The sequence below is a fragment of the Pyxicephalus adspersus genome, chromosome 3 (genome assembly GCF_032062135.1).
Source record: "Pyxicephalus adspersus chromosome 3, UCB_Pads_2.0, whole genome shotgun sequence".
Classification (NCBI taxonomy): Eukaryota; Metazoa; Chordata; class Amphibia; order Anura; family Pyxicephalidae; genus Pyxicephalus; species Pyxicephalus adspersus.
The window spans coordinates 68,903,315-68,926,615 of record NC_092860.1 but is presented as its reverse complement, the minus strand read 5'-3'; the positions used below and the strand labels follow the sequence as shown (position 1 = coordinate 68,926,615).

General features: G+C 38.1%; 1 protein-coding gene across 2 annotated transcripts in view; it reads right to left on the bottom strand.

Moving 5' to 3' along the window:
• Nucleotides 1–23,301, bottom strand: part of UBXN6 (UBX domain protein 6) — a 132,483-nt gene that overhangs the window by 8,646 nt on the left and 100,536 nt on the right. The window lies entirely within an intron of this gene.

The following is a 23,301-nucleotide window of genomic DNA, read 5'->3' as shown; positions in this document are numbered from 1 at the left end:
TTCCCTTACTGCAAATGCTAGAAAATTTGTTGATTACTATCTCTGCACTCATGTAGTTAGTCTTCCATCATATGTTAAGAAAACAATCCACAATATAACAGATTCTTCATGGGATTGAAGTTCCAAATGATAGTATTTTAGTTACAATAGATGTAGAGTGTCTTTATAATTGCATTCCACACAGGAAGAGAGTGGAAGTAATCAATCAAATTCTAAAAACTCAAAGTCAAGAAAGTTGGCCATTTAGTGACTTTTTATGTTAGTTGCTCGAAATAATTCTTATGAATGAATTCTTTATTTTCAATTGGTCTCATTACCTCCAGGCACAGGGTGTGGCGAAGGGGATTGTGCCCCATCCTTTGCCAATCTGTACCTGGGAGGGTGGATACAAGAGTTATTTGGTAGTACAAAGATATTGGACTTTATTGATTGTATATTGGGTTAGTATAGTTATATTGGAAATATAACCCGGAATGTTGATCAATTTGTCTAGATTCTTCTCTGATAATCTATATTATTAAATTTTACAATGGAAAGTAATTGTCAGCAGATTTAATTTCTTGACCTATTGATTAATAAGGATGTAAACAATTAGTTATAAACAAAATTATATCAGAAACCTAAGCGGGCAATATGATCCTCACAGCCCAAAGTGCCCACCCTAAATATCTATTGGACAGTATTCAGATTAGCCAATATCTAAGGAAATGTAGAAATTGTTTAGATGAGGACCAGTTTAAAGAGGGGGATTCTGCTCTAAGAAAAAGATTAACACAAGGGGGCTATAGTAAGAAGCGCCTGAAAAGGGGCTATAAAAGGGCCAAATGTTATCACCCATACAAATTTAATATTCAATCAAAAATCTTAAAAAATCAAACAATATGGTTAAATTATTATAGACTAATCATTACAATCAGAGGAGATTCGTAATGTTTTACAAAAACAATGGCATCTCTTTAAATCTGACTCTTACTTATGTAAATACATTGACAGGGGTCCTCTGATTGTATTTAAAAGATGCCCAGACAAACTTGTATGGAGTCTCTATACAGGGGCAAAAGGTTCTGATCCATGTATGGATAAACCAAAAGGTACTTTCTCATGTGGGAAATGTAGACAATGCAAACGCCTGCCACACAAGCTGTATTCTTACCAAATGAAACAAAATTTAGGGCAAAACACTTTGTAAAGTCCATCAATGTTATATATCTAATGCAATGTCCCTGTAAGGCTATTGATATTGGAAAAACAAAGAGGCCATTTAAGAGACGTATTTATGAGCATGTAAAGAGTATTACAGATGGGAACTTTCAAACTTCGGTTGGTTGGCATTTTGACAGGCATCGTTAATCAGATCCCAAAGCAAAATAGATTTTAATTTAAAATCAACTGAATATCTGAATTTGTAAGAATATATCAGTTGATTTGTGTACTGTAGATGCTATATGTATAATTATATTTGTATTTATACATGTATACAAGGTTGATATTAGTATTTTTTTGAGCAGTATACAGGTAGCCCCTGGGTTACATACGAGATAGGGATTGTAGGTTTGTTCTAAAGTTGAATTTGTATGTAAGTCGGAACAGGTACATTTTTTTAATACATGCATAAGGACAAATGTTTGTCTCAACATATTATTAGGCAGCGTGGTGTCAGTTACTGTATAAAATCCCCACTGTAAATTAATCACAAAGAAAGCAAACAAACAAAAACAAGCTTTGATATGCAAAAAGAAACCGTTTGTCTTGGTCATTAAAGAGTTACATGATGTTGCAGAAGAGCTCAATCTTAGCTGTATTTAGCAAAAGATTTCTTCTGTAAGTCATTCGAACTGCCCTCTCTCTGTCAAGCCTCTGTCCTGCACATGAACAACCAGGGAAGCCAGTTCGTATCTAGGAGTCATCTGTATGTTGGATGTCCTTAACTCTGCGACTACCTGTACTTCAATATCTAAATTTGTACTGTTTAAGAATTTTGAAATGTATTTGGTTTTATTACTGTTATGATTCTGATGACATTACTATGTTGTATGTATGATGTATAAACTCCCTGATTAATTTTTCAATGCCATTTACTAGTTAGGTATTCAGTGCCTATAGGTCTCTATATAGGTAAATTCCTTGAGAAAGAAATAAAGTTAATAAAATCTGTTGGTTACAAAAACAATGGAATAGTAACATACTTAAGAGTTAAAGTAGAATTAATTGGTTAATGATATAGTATAGTGAGGACATATTTATAGAAACCATTCCTTATTTAAATTTTATATTAAAATATAAGCTACATACTAGTATTTGTTCTTTTTGACTCCACCTCCGTTTTCAAGGGGCTTCCAGCTTTGGTGTGAGTAATAGTTGTTATGGCAATGTTTGTGTACATCCTGTTGGAAGTGACTAAAATTGATCAGAATATGACTTGTATATAAGGATAATTCTGCCTCCTTGAAAGCAAGCTTTGAACCTTCAATATCTATTGAGACAGATGCAGACCCTAAAAAACCCATAAAGGATTTGCTGAGCAGAGACAATGATTGATCTTCCATGAGTGGATGCCTGAGGATCACCTTGGGCGGTTTGACCACCTGGTGGTAGTTCCTGCCCAAACCAGCTTACAATTGCTTCAGTCTTCCTGGAGGGGGCAGGGGCCTGTGACAACAATCTCAAGCTTGGGACAAAGACAAACTTTGTGACCTCCTGAGCAAGACTTCACCAAGGATGGATAAACAATATGATTTGCTCTGGATTTGCAGATGGGAGTGGTTCAAGGAGGGAAAACCCTGGCTTGTGTGGTTGTGTGAGTGAGAATGACCATGTGCTAGACATAGAGCAAGACACCCTTCTTCTCCCTTTCCTATATACACTTTACCTTTTTCCCCTTTTCTTGTAAATGATATGTATATAATATTCTGAGCTGTAAAAAAAACCCTTTCCCTTTCATAAGATCTATTGGTCCTTCTTTGAAAATAAGGCACCCCAAACAGAGCACATTCTACACATCCGTGTTTGACTTTGGGCATCGTGGTGTCTTTGAAAAGCATTTTATGTGTTTCCATCTAATGTCAGACACATACAATTCAAAGGAGGGGTCCATCCTGATGGATGTTGGATGCGATGCTGGATATTGTGTTTATAATGGTGAGGTGGATTGCGTCTTCTGTCTTGGACGGTCTCTAGATTTCATTTATACACAAAGTGGGTTAGTGATCCTTGAATACAATTGGACATAGTAACGGAGGTAATTCTGTGAAGTTTGTTTTTGTTTGTTTTGTTGGCTGTATAGGTGTAAGATGTTTTGCTGGAAAAGATTTAGGGCACAAACGTATCTATACTTACTTGGATGGAAGATTGAAATGCGGTTTCCAATTTTTTACAGTATGATATTTTAAAATAATATGGCATTGGAAATATCGGGGAATTTAGCACCAAATCTAATTTAAGGATACAGGAGAGAAAAAAAAAACTCTGTGTTGTAATTGTTAATTATTTTATATTTAATTTTATTAATATATTTATTACTATTGGTCTATGAACCATCCTGTAACAAGTTTCAAAGATTTGTGTAAATGTTTAACTGTCTAATCAAAAAAAAAAAAAAAAAAATCAGCATTAATGCATATAGTTGTCTTTTTTAATGTATGTGGAATAACTCTGGGAACAATTTTTAAGCTTATTTACACTAAAATCGGTATGCTGATTTTGAAAGTGCAGTTAGTTTTCTTCTATCACGTCAGGTTTTTTCTCTACCGCTTATATTAATGCAATTACTCTAGTGTGGTCAGAGGTTGGGCGCTGCTCTACATAGTGAATAAGCAAAATTTATTTTTCTACGTACACATGTATTTCCTTTCTTTCAGATCATCTCTGGCTCTGCTGTTTCTCATCGTAAGTGCCTAAACAACCCTGATTCATTTTGTTTTATCTGTGGCAGTTTCACCATTCCCAGTCAAAGGGCGAACATCAGCACATTTGTAGAGCAAGCCTATTCGGCATATTTCAAAGTTAAATTTGGTGATCAAGATAAGTCTTGGCCCCTCATAAGGTGTGCAAACAGTGTGTCGAGGGTTTACACATGTACTTTTGACTAGTGAAAACTTCAGGATATAACAAGAAAAATAAATGTAACATAGAATATCCTAGTCTACCATCGGCTTTACGCCTAGTGGCTCATTCAGATGAAATCCCAGTGCTGGTTTTCGTTACAATACCCTCTTTTGAAGAACATGATTAAGGTGATGAACTAGGAGACAACAATGATGGTTTGAAATTGAAAAGAACTCATTCATAGAACTCATTCATCAGTTTATAAGGGATTTGATCAGCATGAGTTGAGTGATTTGGCATGTGATTTGGGACTATCAAAGAAGGCTTCAGAACTCCTAGCATCAAGACTGCGTGAGAAAAACTTACTTGAAAAAGGAGTGAAGGTATCAAACTTTCGAAACAGAGAAATTGCATTTCTGCAGTACTTTAGAACTGACAGTGGCTTTGTGTATTGTCATAACATACCTGGTTTAATGGATGAATTGGGAATTCCAATCTATAACTGAACTGAATGGTGACTATTCATCGATAGCTCAAAGCAGAGCTTAAAGTGTGTCCTCCTTCACAATGGCAAAATATTTGGGTCAGTGCCAATTGGCCATTCAGTTTCTCTTTGTGAAGAATAAGTAGTCATAAAGAGAGTCATTGAGTTGTTGCAATATCACCAACGCAATTTGGTCATCTGTGTTGACCTCTAAATGGTAAGCTTCCTTCTTGGTCAGCAACGGGGATACACCAGGTATCCCTGTTATCTGTGCATGTGGGACAGCAGAGCTCGTGTGAGGTATTGGGTAGAAAGGAATTGGCCTACAAGATCTGCCCTAAAACCAGGTGATCCAAACATTTTACATGAACTACTTGTTGATAGAAAGAATATTATATTCCTGCCTCTGCACATGAAACTGCAGAAGCAGGGTCTGCTGAAGCAGTTCTTTAAAGATTTGTAGTCTGTTTCAAGTACCTCATTTTGGCATTTCCTAGCCTGTCATTTGAAAAAATGGTCCACAGATTCGGCAGCTCATCAAAGATGAACATTTCATCAGGACAATGTCAGAAGTTGAAAAGAATGCTTGGTTATCATTCAAAGCAATTGTTAAGAACTTTCTTGGAAACACACGAGCAAATAATTACACAGAAATTGTCCAGTAACTCTTGGAGAGATACAAAATGCTTGGTTGCAGTTTGAGCATCAAGGTGCATTTTCTGCATACCCATCTTTCTAACTTCCCGAAAAACCTTGAAGCAGTCAGTGATGAGCAAGGTGGACGATTCCACCAAAATTTGAAGGTCATCAAAGGACGGTATCAGGGTAGATGGGATGTACACATGATGGCTGACTATTGATTGATGACTGACTATTAATTTTCAAATGTTTTACTGTAAAAAAAATGTCATAGAGTAACAATAAATCCTTCGTATGAACAAAAGAAATTTAAATAAACAGTACATTCAAGTTATTTTATTATTTTTTCATTGTATGTAAAATTTGTATGTTTTTTGACAAAAATGGAGGGCACCCTGTATCGTAAAAACTGGATGTGATAATAAAAAACTGGGGTCATTTCTGGATTCATAACCCAGAAATTGGTAAAAAAAAAAAAAAAAAAAAAAAAAAAAAAGTGTAAGATCTAACTCAACAAAAAATGCGTTCCCCAGTGTAATTAATAAAGTTTTGTATATATTTTTTTATTTACAAGTGAAGCTTTTTGCCTATTAACATGAAATAATACTTGTTCCTAAACTACTGGCAGGCTACCAGGATACAGATATGATCTCTGTCCGGGTTTTATGTAAACTTTGCTGCTATTGTGATTGATATAGTTTCATAGTCTTTTTCTATAAACAGTAAAGGCATATGACAAACTTTACATTATGTGAACTGTTTCCTATTGTACTGTCAAGCAGGTAACTATATAGCTTTCTGTTGCAATGTTTCATCTGTTCTTTGAGATTCTACCACTAACATTTCTGCCACGCTTTAGGCAGGCTTACATTTGATGTGGCCATAAGGATGATTTCAGATTTACTAGCAGTGGCTAGAAGTGCAAAGATGGTTCTTCTGGGGTCCAAAAATCTGATGGCACCAATATTCTTCTTTTAGACTTGGTGAAAGGGAAGCAGAGCGAGTGGTCTTAATGTTGCAGAAACAGAAAGAACCACATTGGAAACAATGGTGATTGGACTGGAAAGTCTGCATAGGGTGTTCATTCTAGTTGATTAATTGCAAAAGCAACTATATACTTTTAAGTAATTGTTGGGGGAAACTATCCCTCAGTTTGCAATCACCCTGCAAAATATCTGGAATCATCTGGAAAAAGAGAGACAGACTGGGGAGCTGTAACCAATACGAATTTGTTCATTGCCAGACAGCGAGTGCCGATATAAAGTGTACATTGAGTGATCAAATCAGATTAGTGAGAGACTTTTCTATTAAAGCCATCCTACTGGAATCAATAGATTGTGACCAGAAAGAAGAGAATGACAAACACGCTGTAATGCACAACTGCGTTATGTATGCCGAGAAGGAAAATTTTTTTGTCATAGACTCAATTTTGTTTGTAACCTCCATTTTGTAGCAGAATCATCCATGGGAAACATATCAAGGAATCTGACTGAATTGTGGGGGGTGAATATCCTGAACATCTGGTTGAGTTCCTTTTGTGTGTTAATTTACTTTAGTGTCAATAGGAACAATGACAAAGTAAATGATCATCTGGAGGTGAGCGAAGATAGCAGGATATCAGGGCCATAAATTGTTTAGGTCACTTTTCACATCATCCTTTAATTACTTTTCTGTACTGCCTACTGAATTTGTACAACTAACACCATTTTCTCTAAATAAAAAAGAACAGCAACTCCATAGATATACTGGTGTCTGTGTCCATGACAAGGCTGGAGAGTATAATCAAATACTTAGAAGACTCTCTGGCTAAAATAAAAAAAAAACTGCAGTCTATTTGAGCAGTGAAGGGTGAAGACCCAAATAGAATGAAACCCAGACACCACCCACTTGATTATAGGATGTCCAGTGTGCTGGCAATGTAAATACCTGGGAAATGTGGCACAACATTGTCTTCAAGGAAGTGCAGCTCATCCACATTTAAACTAGATGTTCCAGTGGAGGAAAAGTGACCCACATGAAAAAAGACACAAAATTCGAAAACAGAGAATGCCCAATAGTTACATCCAACTTGCCTGGTAGGCACTGGATTTGAGGTAACCTCCATGGAACATGCTTACAATGAATAATAGTATAAACAGACAGAGGTAGTGGAATCCTCATAGGTCACCTTAAAGGCTTGATCAAAAATCTTTTCATACCAGTGTTGATTGTGATGTGGATGAAGGTATGGGTGCTAGGACAAACTGTGCAAAATGCTGACCTTTGATCTGGCCATGAGATATTGGCAAGCACTGATCAAAAGAGAAAATCAGTAAAAAACAGTGTTTATTATGCCTATGGGACTTTACAAATTCAATGAAATGCCCATTGGGTTGACTAATGCCCCTATTACATTTTAGAGACAGACATTACATTTTTCAGAGAGAGGGATTAAGAGTTTGAATTTTGAATCTGTTCTGCACAATATAATTGTTTTTTAAGACCTTTACAGAACATCTGAGATATTTTGTTGTTTATTTGTTCACCTGGATTAGACAGTTTTTAGGACCATAGGAGTCTTTAAAGATCCAGCTAAAGTAAAGGGTGTGCAAGATTGTCCAAAGACACTGGGCTATAACAGGCAATATGACAACGTTTTTGCTCAGAAACATGAACCACGTGCACAATCTGTAGAGAAACATGAACCACGTGCACAATTGTGTGGAGAATCTACTAAGGGCAAACAGTCCCTATTTTTTGTTCCTCATTGAGAGGAGGCACAAGAACTGACTATCAATGTCCTAAAAGAAACGTTTCTACTGCTCCAGTGCTGGCCATTGCTAATTACATATGTACATGTATCTTAGTCTAAATGAAATTGGGGGTCATACTAACACAACAGCAGGATGGAGTGGGGAAAGTCATCATGTATGCTGGTGGAAGCTTAGGACCTACAGTAAACTCTTGCAATTACAATTCTTTCAAATTTGAGTTGTTAGCCCCTGTTTGGGCTGTCACTGAGACGTTTCCTGAGTACTTAGTAGGAAACAAGTTAACACCTACATTGATAACAATCCACTGGCTTCCAATCAATCTATACACAGAGAGTTTTAGAGCAACTCTTGGTAGCTTGTTTGGCTCAACTGAAATATGCTATCCATTGATATTATTATTATATTAATAATATTGTTGTTATTATTATTAACCACCTGGGCGTTTCACTGATGTCTAGATTTCTGTACCAAAAGCGGTACACTGTTATTCATGAAATTTTTTAAATTGTAGACCTGTAACTTACAGAAATATGTCCGAACAAGGGTCTAGTAGATATCATGAATATAAAAAAAGTTTGAAACACACAATCATGTAAAAAAAAAAAAAAATTTTACTTTTAATAAAATTTATTAAAAAACACAAAAATCAGCCTAAACAAGAATACATAAATAAATCAAAAATACTGAAAATGCAATTATTTGGTATACTGTATAGTAATATATTTTTCTAAAACACCTCCCTAGTGTGGTAAATTTTAAAACAGAGTCCAACGTCACATACCTTTAGACAAAACCACATAAATATATTTTGTATTTTTTTGTATTGGATTGGATACAGGACTTTGTATTGAATCCAATACAAAACATCTGAATTTCCCGCTACGACCCCCGCCGACGGGCGCATGCACTGACATCATCAGGAATCGCAGAGAGACGCGTATGCCGGGTGTTCTAATTCTTTCCGAACTTCTGTACTTCCATGCAAAAAGTGTTACATTTTTTTGCATAGACATTTATTTTAGATTGTAGGCTATAATTCACCGAATTAATGAATAATTACTTATAATTCAACGAATTACCGCATAACTCACCGAAATATGTCCAAAAGTTTATAAATTTAATAATACAATTTTTTTTTATAAAACAAAAAATCTTTAAAAAAAATAGTGTATAATGTAATGTACCTGTACAGTAGCTTATATAATATATATATAATACAAAATATATATATATTATATAAAGATTTCTTTGTATTGGACTCAATACAGCTTTTTTGTATTGAGTTCAATGCAAAGTTATTTAAATTTCCCGCCCTGCCTCCCGCCCGCACCGACGCATGCAGCGACGTCACTGGGAAACCCTGGAGATCATCACTGCATGCGCCGGATGAAGAAAGAAGAGGACAGACGTGTCCGAAGGAGCTGCGGGGACAAGGTAAGTATTTTTTTTGTATGACAGTCGGATTGCAATATAACGCTTGTTTATATTTTTAGCTACCCCGACCTTGGTTCGGGGTAAACGATAGTAGCAAGTTTACTTACCCCGAACCAAGGTCGGGGGGTAACCGCCCGGGTCAATAACCGCCCGGATTTATAAACAGTATTTATATAGTGCCTACATATTACCTAACACTGTAATCAATTACAAGTTTCAATGAGTTCCCTCTAGGGATGTGAACCAAACTTTAGAAAAAGTAGAAATAGTACAAAATACTGAAGCTTCAACCTGCCATGCGAAAAGTGGTATGTCTGAAATCTGTTCCAAGACAAGAGTAGAGAGATCTACAGTAGAAAGACCGAGCTTTCCCATCTTTTGGGCTTCCTAACTCACTGTTCATGAATGCGATATACTCTCTACTGTTGTTAAAGTATTACTACAACAGTGGAGCCTTTGGAGTGTAGAGAAGTTACTAAATTAGCAGTGTGAAGTTTAGGGATCAGCTCAGATTGCAGCCAGCATGCTTTTCATCAAACCACAAGCTTTTATTGGGAAAAAGCTAAACAAACCTGCTTTGTTTCAGGAACTCAGGAAAACAATATAACACAGTGGCTTACTTCAGCCTAGGTGTGAATGTCTAATGTCCATTCGAACGTCCTCACGGCAAAGATACGTCCAATTCCAGTTCCTCATAAGGGTCCAAACCCCAGCCTGGGGTTTCCACAAAAAAACAAAACAGCAACCTCCTTCCAGCTTGATTCCCCACAAGCTGATTTTCAGGCCCCTTTCTGCTCATCCCTGGAACACTCTGGCTCTCTCTCAGCCTGGAACACTCTGGCTCTCTCTCAGCATTGAACACTCTGGTTCTCTCTCAGCATGGAACACTCTGGTTCTCTCTCAGCATGGAACACTCTGGCTCTCTCTCAGCCCGGATCCCTCTGGCTCTCTCTCAGCCCGGATCCCTCTGGCTCTCTCTCAGCTCGGATCCCTCTGGCTCTTTCTTCCTGTCAGCCTCTGACTGATTACTACTAATCTTCTTTCACCTGAGTGCAGGTGAATAAATCCCCAGAATCAGGGTTGGACCAATAAACCCACCCTTCACTTTCCTTGGCCGGGTCCAGGGCCAGGTTTCCCCTTTTTGTTATAGAGACTCTCCTGTGCATCATGTATCTTCTGATTGGCAACATTCATGTTCTTCCTGGCATATTCAATTAGGTCAACTGTAGACTGTAGCTGAGCAATGGCCTCCTGATTTCTGAATTTAGCATCCCTGAATCTTGCCAATGCTTGATGGTAAGCACATTTGTGTGCCTTGGTAGAAAGTGATCCCAAGCAAACATAGTAGCTTGCCTTGTCATTCGACACCTCAACACCCTCTGTTTTTTTGCAGCCTCCTTTTCTAGTTCCTCATCAGTTGGTGGTAGGTATTGTTCAAGAAGAGTTTCAGACTTTGTAAGAGCAGTATCAACATTGCTGCTTATTTTGCGCACTGCACTGCTCCCAAGCTCAGTGTTGATGCTACCATTTACAACAGATTTGGTCATCTCAACACTGTCATACACTGCTCCCTTGGTCCTATCAAGCACTCCAGTTATACCTTGAATCACTGCATCTTTGGCACCAACGACAGCCTCTGAGGTAGTAGCTAGAATCTTGTAACTTGGCAGATACAAAGTGGGCAGCCTCTCTTCATTCTCGTCCAGTCCAATGCAAGCAATGTTGTTTGCTACAGCAAGCTGAGGTTCCAGTTTCTGTATTAATGGCATGACACCATTAACAGCCACTGTGGTAATGGTCCTCATTCACACTTTTCTCAGCCACAACCCAATCACATTTAAATCGCTTTTCATTTTTGCGAGAATTCTGATGTTGAATAGGGGCATAATGGTCATCGAAGACTGTATCACAGGAGTGGCACTTTCCTTGTTCAGTAGAAGGACGCTCCTTTCTTAAGTGAACCCCTAGATCACTTTTCCCCAGAATGAGTCCTTATGCGCCTCTGCATGTGACGATCAAGATTTGAGCCTATGGGACAAGTATAGCTGCACAGCTTACATTGGAAAATTTTCTTTACACATTTCTTTTTAATTTTTGTTGGTTTTGGAGGCTTCATGTTTCCAAGCACTTTTTCAGCTTTCACTTCCACTGATGTAACAATGCCTTCCTCAATATGCTCCTGAGCATCCTGTTCTATAAGGCACAACCGGGACAGCTTTTCCCATCTTTACTTCACCTAATTTAAAAAACTCTTCCCGGACCTTCTTGGAAACAGAGATACTTTCATGGGCTTCTTTGGAGTCTTCAATCTTCTCCTTGATGTCTGGAAGAAGCCCATTTCCTTCTGAATTTACTCAGTGGATTCATTTGCAGCTTTTTCCAAAGTAGAGCCACTCTCTTCTCTATGACTTCAGTAGACTGTGTGAAGTGAAATATGGCACTATTGTGCTTGCTACTGTACTGGTAGGGCAAGCCCAGTTGGTAGTGAGTCTCAGCAAGAAGTCCGTCATGCTCCTCCAGGTGCTCCTTCTGGAGGTTCAGACACAATAGAAAGTCTTCTACTGCTTGACTATAGTTCTCTGACTCTACACTGATTTCTCCCAGCCTGAGATGAGCTTGTGCCGCCTTTAGCTGGGACTCTTTGTCCTGCTGCCTCCTAAATAAAACCTTACGAGGGTCCAACATTTTCCAAGCCTGTTGCAGTTTGCCAACTTCTTCCTCATCCTCTTTTTCTTCTGTCCCTTCATTCTTTTCATCTTCAGATTCAACATCTCCCTCTTCAGCCTCCATTGGCTCAGCTTCTTCTTCCTGCCCTTCAGGCTGTTTTTTGTCTCAGCTGAAACAGGATCCCATTCTTTAGCTTGGACTCCATTAAGAGGAAAGTTTTCCCCAGCCAACACAGGAACACATTCATCGGCCTGCACCTCAGTCAGCACAGAAGTATCCTTGTCAGTCAATACAGGAACACTTTCTTCAGCTGCATTCTCAGTTAACACCTGGACATCTTCCCCAGTGATATTTTCTGCAGTCTGAACCTCAGTTGGTGCCTGAGCAGTTTCTTCAGCTGAAGGTTTTGCAGTTTCAGTTACTTCAGACATAGGTTTGATTCCTTGGACTCTTGTGATTCAGGGGTTCAGAAACAGGGCTTTGGAAGAGTCCCCAGTCTTCTGAGAAGCTTCCATAGCCTCATCTGCAGCTTCTGTCTCTTTAGCCTTTACTTCACCTTTTGCTTCTTCAACCTTTGACTCCCCAGCATCTTTCGCCTCCTTATCCTTAGATTCATCTTTTTTAGCAGAAGTAGCTGTTTTTCCATTAGCGACAGGGGAGTTTGTTTCCATTGCTTCTCCTTCTTCTGAGTCTTCCTCATCTTCAGACTCCTCCTTTACATTTTTCTTGGCTGCAGGCTTTTTGACAGTAGTTTTCTTGGCAACAGGTTTTTTCTCTTCTTCAGACCCATCAGATTCCATGTTCTCATATTTCTGGCAGTCCTTTTCCCCCTTGAGTTTTGAGCTAGGGTTCAGCATGATGTACTTGATTGAATATTTTCTGTCCTGGAAGCCAGCCAGCCAGTTGAACGTACCGACGCTATCCGCATCACCTGGAAGAGATGATGCAGAAGCCAGCCGGCCAAAGATCGGGGCGCCACTAGATCGTGGGGTGCAGGTAAGTGGCGATTTTCTGCTACCCTGAGTGTGACTAGGGATTACCACTATTTGCAGGTAAATTCCACCCTGAGTCACACTTGGGATAACCGCTAGGGGGGTTAATAAACTCCTGGGTTGATTTGGCTGTATCCCTTGGGTCATTGTCCATCTGTATTATGAAACGCCTCCCAATCAATTTGACTGCATTTAAGCTTTAGTTTGAGTTTTAGCAGTCAGTATGTCTCTGAATACCTCAGAATTCATTCAGCTGCTTCTGTCCTGTGTCACATTATGAATAAACACTAGTGTCTAAGTGCCACTGGCAGCCATGCACACCCAAGCCATCACACTGCCTCCGCAATGTTTTACAGATGATGTGCTATGCTTTGAATTATGAGCTGTTCCACGCCTTCTCCATAATTTTTTCTTGCCATCATTCTGGTAAAGGTTGTCTTGGTTTCATCTGTCCAAAGAATGTTTTTCCAGAACTGTGCTTGCTTTTTTAGATGTTTTTGAGCAAAGTCCAATCTAGCTCTTCTATTCTGGAGGCTTATGAGTGGCTTGCACCTTGCAGTGCACCCTCTGTATTTACTTTCATGCAGTCTTCTCTTTATAGTAGACTTGGATATCGATACGCCTAATTCCTGAAGAGTGTTGTTCACTTGGTTGGCTGTTGTGAAGGGGTTTCTCCGAGCATGGAAATGATTCTGCAATAATCCACCAATGTTGTCTTCTGTGGACGTCCAGGTCCTTTGGCGTTACTGAGTTCACCAGTGCTTTGTTTCTTTCTCATGATGTACCAAACTGTAGATTTTGCCACTCCTAATATTGTAGCAATTGTAGGAATTGCCCACACTAGCCCATTAAATAGCCTTTGAGTGAAATGAAGTGATTGTGTAAAAAAAAAGGCTTTAGTTACTCACATTTTTATGCAATCTTTTTGTTCAACCCACTGAATTAAAGCCAAAAGTCTGCAGTTTAACTGCATCTGAGTTGTTTAATTTAAAATTAATTGTGGTAATGTACAGAACCAAATTAAAAAAAAGTTGTCTCTGTCCAAATATTTATGGACCTAACTGTATAAATATTATATATATATATATATATATATATATATATATATATATATATATATATATATATATATTTAAAGATTTCTTTGTATTGGACTGAATCCAATACAAAGATTTTTGAATTTCCCTCAGCTCCTCCCGCCAAAAATTGGTGCCAATAAAACCAAGTAATGAGCATTATACCATGAACTCCTGACAACCTCATCCCCACAGACAGGGGTTCCCAATGTTTCTAATGCAGGGAATGCAAGGTTTACCTGCATTTACCAAAAGGGGGAGTACAGATTTGCCCAAGGTTTCAATGGGATGCAAAATATAAAAAACTGGTACTGTAAAATCATTGAACCTCCTGAGAAGCTCATGAAACTGCTTCCAAAAAATCTTGAAGGAGAGAGCATGACCAAACCACATGAAGTAAAGTGCTACATTACCAGCAGATCCTAGAGACTGAGGGGAACAGGAAATGAAGATGGCCCAGGATTATGATATCATCCAGTCAAGATCTTATACCCAATTACCTGTATCCCACTCTTAATTGAGGTTTTGTGTGTCATCAGGAATATTTTCTCTCTGTCTTCCTGCGAAAACCTTCTATCAAGAGTACATTCCCAAGCATCAAAGGATGCAGGAACAAAGTCAGGTGAGGACGTGTTTAGTATAGAGTATATAAGTGACAGAGCATGCCTTTCTATATATTAACCCATCTCCACTAACTAAACTCTTCAGCAACAAAGTATTAGGGGCGGATATAGTAAGGTTTAGCTGAATGAGGGCCCCAGGACTTCCTTAGCCAACAAGGGCCCCATCCCCAGGGCTGGTGTACTATCAAATAATGCTACCATTAGAATTTGTGCCTGGATTTGCTACCATTAGAATTTGTGCCCTACCCTGGAAGTGAGCTTGTACATCAGCTGTGTGCTCGTTCCACCCACCAAGTCAGGCTACAAGTGCATGTTCGGTGTTGTTTAGCCACAGGTAAGCTGTGATAGATCATGCCATTAGTTGGATTTGTGCTACCCCAATAATAATAACTGTATCTATCTAGTGGTGTTGGTCTATTCATGCTGATTGCCATTTTTTTTGCCTAACAGATGCTGTGGTGTGACCGAGTGACTGAGCAGCTGCTAAAGGTGCCTGTCACCTAATATCTGCTTATCAGTATTAGGCTAAGGCTCCTATTTTTGAGCACTATACACCATATACTCCAATTTGGATGATTATTCATTGGGATCTGTGTGAACTATCACCCCAACCTACTTTCCCTCTTCACAGTACCATCCTAAACAGTTCTCCACCTATGTCAAAGACATCTTAACTAGACACTAGACTAGCATACAATAGGATGATCTTGTACATGCTTCCCCATGTCTGTTAAATAAAATTTGTGCCTGATACATTTCGCATTTCAATGCACTCTGCATCACACAGTTACAGTTTTGTTTTGATGTGATATACACATTTACTGTTTCATGTGTAGCCACATACATATATCTTGGTATACACATTTTTGTCACTTTTGACCAGCACCCCTCTATACTGTGTTTTGAATACTGTACATATGTACAGGTAGTCCCCAGGTTACATATGAGATAGGGACTGTAGGTTTTTTCCTAAGTTGAATTTGTATGTATGTTGAAACAGGTACATTATTTTATTAAATGCTTTTACGACGAAAGATGTTTGTCTCAACATATTATTAGGCAGCATGGTGTCAGTTACTGTATAAATCCTCACTGTGAGTTAATACCAACCAAAGCAAAAAAAAAACTTTATGAAGCCTAGATATTTATTAACTTCTAGAGAAGGTTGTGCTTTGATATGCAAAAATAATGAACTGCAGAGTTTGTCTTGGTCATTTCTGTCCCTATTTATATGTCTAAAAGTGGTACATTGTTTTTAATGAAAATTTATTTTACAGTATAATATAATACTATGAGTATAATAACGTTTGAAACACTAAATCATGTCAAAATAATAAGTTAAATAAATAAAAAAAATTAATAATAAATGTAATAATAAACTTTGACATGATTTTGTGTTTCAAACTTTTTATACTCATACTAATATATTATACTGTACAATACATTTTCATGAAAGACAATGTACTGCTTTTCAACATGGAAATCCAGTGTATTGCATTTAATACAGTTATTCTGCATTGAATGCGATACAAAATAATTTAAAATTCCCGCCCCACCCCTAGCGAGAACTCCTGAGGAACATCAGCGCACTCGCTGGGGGACAGATCGAGGAAGGAGACGTAGCCAGAGGATTGCAGGAGCCTGGAGGACGCCGCAGGACGCTGATGGGACCAGGTAAGTGTTTGTTTTTTTACTTTTTCACCCTAGAGAGTGACTCGGGGTTACTGCTTTCAGCTTGTTTTTTTTACCCCAAGTCACACTCGGGGTTACCACTGGGAGATTAAAGAGTTAAAGAGAGGTTAAGAGCTTGCAGAACAGCAAAAGATTTTGCTGTCACCTGTTATAAAGGGACATTACATTTCTCTGTGTAGTTATTGCTATCAGGGTACCCAGTGACATTTTTAGGTAGTTAGAACCAACACCTAATAAAGAGATATGAAGGTTTGAATACAAAGCGTTAAGTAGCAGGATATGACAAGCAGCCTTTACAGTCACACTGTTGCTCCAACAATGTCATTGCATTGTACAAGCCCACTCGTAGCACAATTTCAACAGGCAGCTCTTTAAGTTAGAATACCGGGACTGCTGCACAGGGGCCTTTAACCCCTCCTTTCCCCCTCTTCTTCAGACAATGAACTTGTGTCTGAAGACTGTAGGATCCAGGCAATGCAGCCAAACAGAGGAATACTTGTTCCTGTGTTTTGCTGCTGCTCTATGACATCAAGCACACCTGTAATAGAGCATTTGGACATGTGGGATGAAATGAGAGTTCTGTCAATTCATCCTACCCATCCTGATTTCCCACTTGAGATTGAGCTTTTGTGTTAGTCAGTGGATGGATTTCATGAACATGAAGGGCATAGAGGCAGGGGGGCTTCCATATCACTTCTGCACAGGGACCACTGTTGGCTACGTCCACTACCGCCAAGTCACACAGGCTCTGGCAGCAGTACAACTGTTTTCATAGAATCCCTAGCACAATTTCCTACACTATCTAACTAAAATCACAAACTTTATAACAGCACAGCAGCACAACTCTCTTTTGCACTAGGTCACATTCTGTAATAGAAGAGAAGCCCTCGTCGGATTTTTGCTGTACAGATGTGGCTATGAACTGGTGAACACTGCTAAGTGTCACCTATGTGATGAAAAACATATGTACCTACCCTCCTTTGGTGTTCATTGGTGCACTAGGGCAGCTTGGGAGAGCTAGGGCATTATGGGGAAGCCTATCTGAATCCGATTGCTTTATCTGCTCCAGGTCAAATTACTAAAATTTGTGTTAAATTTGAAACAACACACAGTTGAACAACAAGCCTAATTATAAGCCCTTAAACTGCAGAATTCCTGTCCTTAAGGGGAAACACATAAACTGGCTTCAAGAGATTCTCCGCTTGAATGACCTGTGTAAATATTTTCTTTGTTTTGTTAGTGGAGGTTCACTTTCTCATATGTAATCATGAAGGGCAATTTGGAGAAAAACACATTTTATTGTATTTTAATATTCACTATCTTTATAATTATCTGAAAATGTATTTTTAATGTGACTCAGCTTCCTGGTTTCATGTTTTGTAAACAGTGTAATCACATGTGTAACTATGTATATATAGTTTTATCTGGGACACACTGGCTTGTAGTATGTTTATTTCTCTAGTGGTTGAACTTGATGAACTTGGATGTCTTTTTCAATCTAATTATGTACCTATATAACTTGTAGTAGTGTAAAAATCAACATAGTGTAAAAATTTAGGCTTAGCTGACAATAACAGTAAAAAACTGTGGCATTTACAGTTTTTGTCTGCACAAAGCCCAGCCTAAGCGGTTGTCCGAGAGCTACCAGGTATTGAGACTAGCTTAAATGGGCAGGGGAGAACACTTTATAAATTATTATTTATAAATTATTATTTTAAATTTAACACTTTATTATTTTTAAAAAGGTAATTTATTTCAGTAATTCAATTCAAAAAGTGAAACTTGTATATTAAATAGATTCATTGCATACAGAGTGATACATTTCAGTTGTTTTTTTCTTTTCATTTTGCTGATTATTGTCTACAGGTAATGGAAACCCAAAATACTGTATTTAAGAAAATTGGAATATTACAAAAGACCAATAAAAAGAAAGGTTGGCCTACTGAAAAGGATGTTTATGTATGCACTCAATACTTGAATTACTGGACCAATGTGGCATAGAATGGAGGCCTTCAGCCCGTGGCACTGCTGGGGTTAACTGGAAACCCAAGATGGATTTTTGGGTCTGGTGTATCTCATTTTTGTCTTGCAATACCCAATAGGTTCTCAATGGTGTTTGCTGGCCAATCAATCACAGTGACATCCTGTTGCTTTTGCGATCCCACATATGATGGAGGATGCCAGATGATGAAGGTCTAAAGACAGCAGTACTTGTAACAATAGAAACATTTAAAGAGTCAGAACGTAAGTTCAGCCTAACATGGTTGCCAAAGGAGATGCTGCCATTGCACCATGGAAGAGGTCCTTAAGCAAATACGTATTGCAAATGCTTCACAACAGCAAACTACTGCAGCACAACAAAAGACTAATGGTCAGCTTACACAGTCTACGACTACATAGAAAGAGACCAGCTGGTGGAGGTAACCAAAGCTGCAGAACTGACCGAAAATCCCTGAATGAAGTTGTGCAGCAGCCATTTTTTTGTGTGACTTTGCTTGACAAAAGTTCCTTTTTGCAGGACTGAAATGTACCACAGATACCGCACATCATAAGTCTGTGGACAAAGTGATAAGACAGTACAAGCAACAGAGGCAGGGAGTCTTTTTACATTTGTACATGCCAGTTTGGTGAACCCTGAACAGCTTAAGGGGCCACACACAGACCTGCTCTGTATCTATGGACATACTAAGGCCCCACTGCAGTGATAAAGTTAGGGATTAATTGTGGAACCGTGTGCCATGAAGTGGGTATGTCATCAGCACTAATGTAAAGTGTGATTTTGGGAATAGAATTTCCCCTGTTTTGGGAACTGTGGAAGGAAGATCCTGCAAGCTCTAGCAATAAGACTGCTGTGTGTATTTTGAATCATTGGACTCTGTGTTGAACATTATTGATGTTGGGGGTTCTACAGATGTACCTGATAATTTTCCTATGTCATTTTTGGTGGGTGACCTGATGTTGCAGTCAAAGACTTCTGAGGAGTTGGCAATGCCAGAGTTGGAGGTCTCGTGGATCAAGTTTGGGACCGCTCCGCTACAAGACCCCACATTATCCAGATTCTGTGAACAGCTTAAAGACAAAATTGGGGGTTCCCAGTTCCCAGGGGCTAAAAATGTTTTACCACTTTTTGCTGTGAATAATGAAATGTTGTATTGTGTGGACAGAGTGTGAGAAAAGGTAAGGTAAGAGGAAGAACAGTTAATTGTACCCCAATAGTGTTGGACCATGCCCATAAGTATGCTCTTGGAGGGCACCTGAAGAGACTCAGCAACATTTCTTACAGGTGTTTTTCTGGCCTGGGTTTTTTGCTGAGGTAAAGCAGTACTGCGAGTCTAGCCCATAATGTCATTTGTCAGCTTCTGTTGCCCACTTCCGGGGACTGCTGGTTTTACTGGGTCTCCTCCCTAAGCCTCAGGGGGAATGAGGGATGATGGATGAGATAATGAAGCCCGCATGAGCACTTTGCTGTCGCTGGCTATCTTAATGATGTGGTAATTTTCAGCAAAGATTAGGAAAGTCACCTCCCTAAGGTACAAGCTGTAGTAACCTTCCTCAGGCAAGCAAGCCTCACAGCTAACCAAAAAAGTGCACTATAGCTTGGAGGAAGCCAAGTACCTGGGCTACACCATAGGTAAGGACCTTATAAAACCTCAGGTGTATAATGTCACAGCCATCAAAAACTGTCCACAACTGCTTACAAAGAAGCAGGTTATCTTCATTTCTTGGTATGATAGGGTTTTTGCATCTTTGGCAGCTCCATTGCCAGAATTACCATTACCAGGGAGCTTTATGCCCACAGCTTGTGTTAGTTGTCCCTGACTTTAAAAAGCCTTTTGTGGTGCAAACAGATGCCTCTAGAGTTGGTCTGGGAGCTGTTTTGTTCCAACTCACGGGAGATGAAGAACACTCCATAGCCTTCTTGAGTAGAAGTTAACCCCAGAGAGAAATTATAATATTGTGGAATGGGAACCCCAGGACTTTTTATGGGCAATGGAGTCTTCTGGGTCATCAGTTAAAGCTAATTATGGAAATACTAAGAAACAGAAAAGAATCAAATACTTAATTTTACCAATTTTCAAATCACTTACCTCTTCTACTGTCTATATAGTCCAAACAACTGACACCACCATAATCCTTCGTAAGACCACGTAGTTCTGCAGGAGCAGATCCATGTGGCTTTGTTTTGGGATGACAACCTCCAGAAGAATGGGGAGGAGCTGGGCTTGACACGAGGGATGTCGTCATTTAGCTGGGAGATAAGTGCAGACAGCAGGTCGAGGACAATATCTCCAGATATTGGTATTGTAGAGGCTTTTTGTATAGCTATCTGAGATGGGTATTGGCAGGAAGACTGGGATTGATTGTTCTGGGAATTTGGAATTTTGGTGGTGTCAGTTATTTGGACTATATAGACAGTAGGAGGAAAGTGATATATTTGTTTTTTTTTTTTTTTAAATTAGGCACAAAAGGATACATTTGTAAATTTAGGGATAAAATTGAAATTTGTGGGTAATAATAAATAAAACTTCAAATGTAATCTTTTTTATAGGGTAACACTAGTGGTGATACTGAAGATGATATAAATGTTTATTTTTATGGAGTGAAACAAATAGGAGTGTTATTTATAATAAGGTAAGATTTATGGGTTGTTGAGAGTTCACCCACTTCTGAAGTAGTTTGGGATTTAAATTGTCACTAAAAAACTATTATTGAACGTTTGTAGTTTTTGATGAGAAAACAATACTCATATTATTGAACAACAGTACCCTTGATTGGTGGATATAATATTGCAGTTTGTAATTAAGGAGATGTATGATCATACGGTTGTTTTGCACTATAACTGTGATTCTTGATGGATTGATAAGTAATTTTATATATAATTTAGGTAATCCATATGTAGTCCTGAAAATATTCCATTTTCCTTGGGGTTGATCAGTCTTCACTTGCTATCCTGCAAAACCATTTCCCTTTGGCTATTTTTGAAAAAACAGTGCCAAATGCCCATTACACAGAAGGTAGAGTGGAGATGTAAGTAAAAAAATTTTGGTCAATAATGATTGTCTATATTGATTTGTTATGGTACTATATATTTTATAATTTTTATATAAATTTTATATAAACTGTATGACTATAGCTCTCAGAAATGTCTTTAAGAAAGTGGACATTGCTCCGCAAAACACATAGAACATATGATATTCTGGAACTACCGCAAGTTGTATACCCACATCTTTGAATGTTTTAATCTATTTTTTGTATTATGCTATACAATAAATATGTATTTTATTATTTGTTTTCTTTGTTTGAAGATTGGTAAAAAATAAGGTAAATAGGGTAATACTAAGGTAAGGTATTGGTAAAAAATAAAAATAAGTAATGCCTTAAAAGTTGTGCTTTTCTTTTAGGATGTGAGATTAGGAATATTTAGCCAACTGGGGGAACACTATTTCAATTTGTAAGCTAAATAAATTTTATATATATATATATATATATATATATATATATATATATATATATTTAAAAGCAGGACAGAAAGTTCTGGTGCTGATGTTTACTTCATATCAAATCATTGATCAGATCTTTTCCCCATTGTCTATGACTGCTGATCTTAAGTTAGTTATTTGCAAAACCCTAACTCTTTTAAAGGAAGAGCCTGGTAAGATAAAGGGGGGCGGTGGGGGTTTAAAAGAAAGACTACAGTCTGGATATTCTATGAGGCTGTATTGTCAATAATGCAAAAAAAAAAAGCATACCACACAACTAGCTAAATTACAAATAACTGTAAAGCAGATACTGACTGAACATCTCGATAATAATATATAATCTTGAAATTATAAATAGATAAAGATTTAAAAAGAAGAATTGGTGTTAGAAATGTACAGATAGTACATTAAGTAGTAATATTCCACCCACTACTTATAGTGGAAAAATACAAACTCTAAAAATGCAGTGGGGAAAATGGAATATAGGTAACAAGGAGGGATAAAGGAAATAACATTGATAGCATTGACCTAAAGCTATGATTTTTTTAGAACACAAGATCAAAACAAATAGGGAATATTACTCATGTAGGGAAAATAGACACTATTTACCTTACTGAGGCTTATTGTTCATCTACGACCATTGGTTTACAACACAGATACTGCCTAATATTATATTCCAAACCACATGTAGGTAATTTAAAAATGTTACCAGCATCAGTGCAGTGGATGGAAAAAAAGGCTTTTATGGAGTAGGGATTGGGGATTTGTGGCATAATGGGACAGTTAAATGTCTTCTAGGAAGGCTAGATTTTCAGGTGGGTTGAGCTCATTTCTTCTCAGGTCTATGCCAGAAACTGTGCAGCCAAATGAATGCATTACAAGCGTCACACAGAAAAGGAACCTTGAATATTACTAGATTGTACAGCTGTATTTTTAGTAATGTTCCTCATATAATGCTACAAATGCTATATCGGAGAAATGGGACAGAAATTACAGACAAGACCGAATCTACACACACAAAAAAGATTGATTTCTGCACACCTATGGGAAATCATTTCTAACAAACTTACCACTCTATAGAAGACAAAAATGTATTAGTTGTTGAAGGAAAAAAAAAACTCAGTAAAGGAAAAACCTTTAACCTATAAATCATAGGCCCTGATTTATGAAAGTTCTCCAAGCCTGGAGAAAATACATTTTCATCAGTGAAGCTGGATGATCCAGCAAACCTGCAAAGGATCTGGTTCAGGATTCAAAACGTTTGCTAGCAAATAGCAAATTATTTTTAAAAGTCCATTCCATGTTTTCTGGATCACCCAGCTTTAATTCTGAAAATCTATTCTCTCCAGCCTTGGAGAGCTTTCATAAATCAGGCCCATAGTCTCTTTGATAAGACATATTGGACTGAATGTGCACC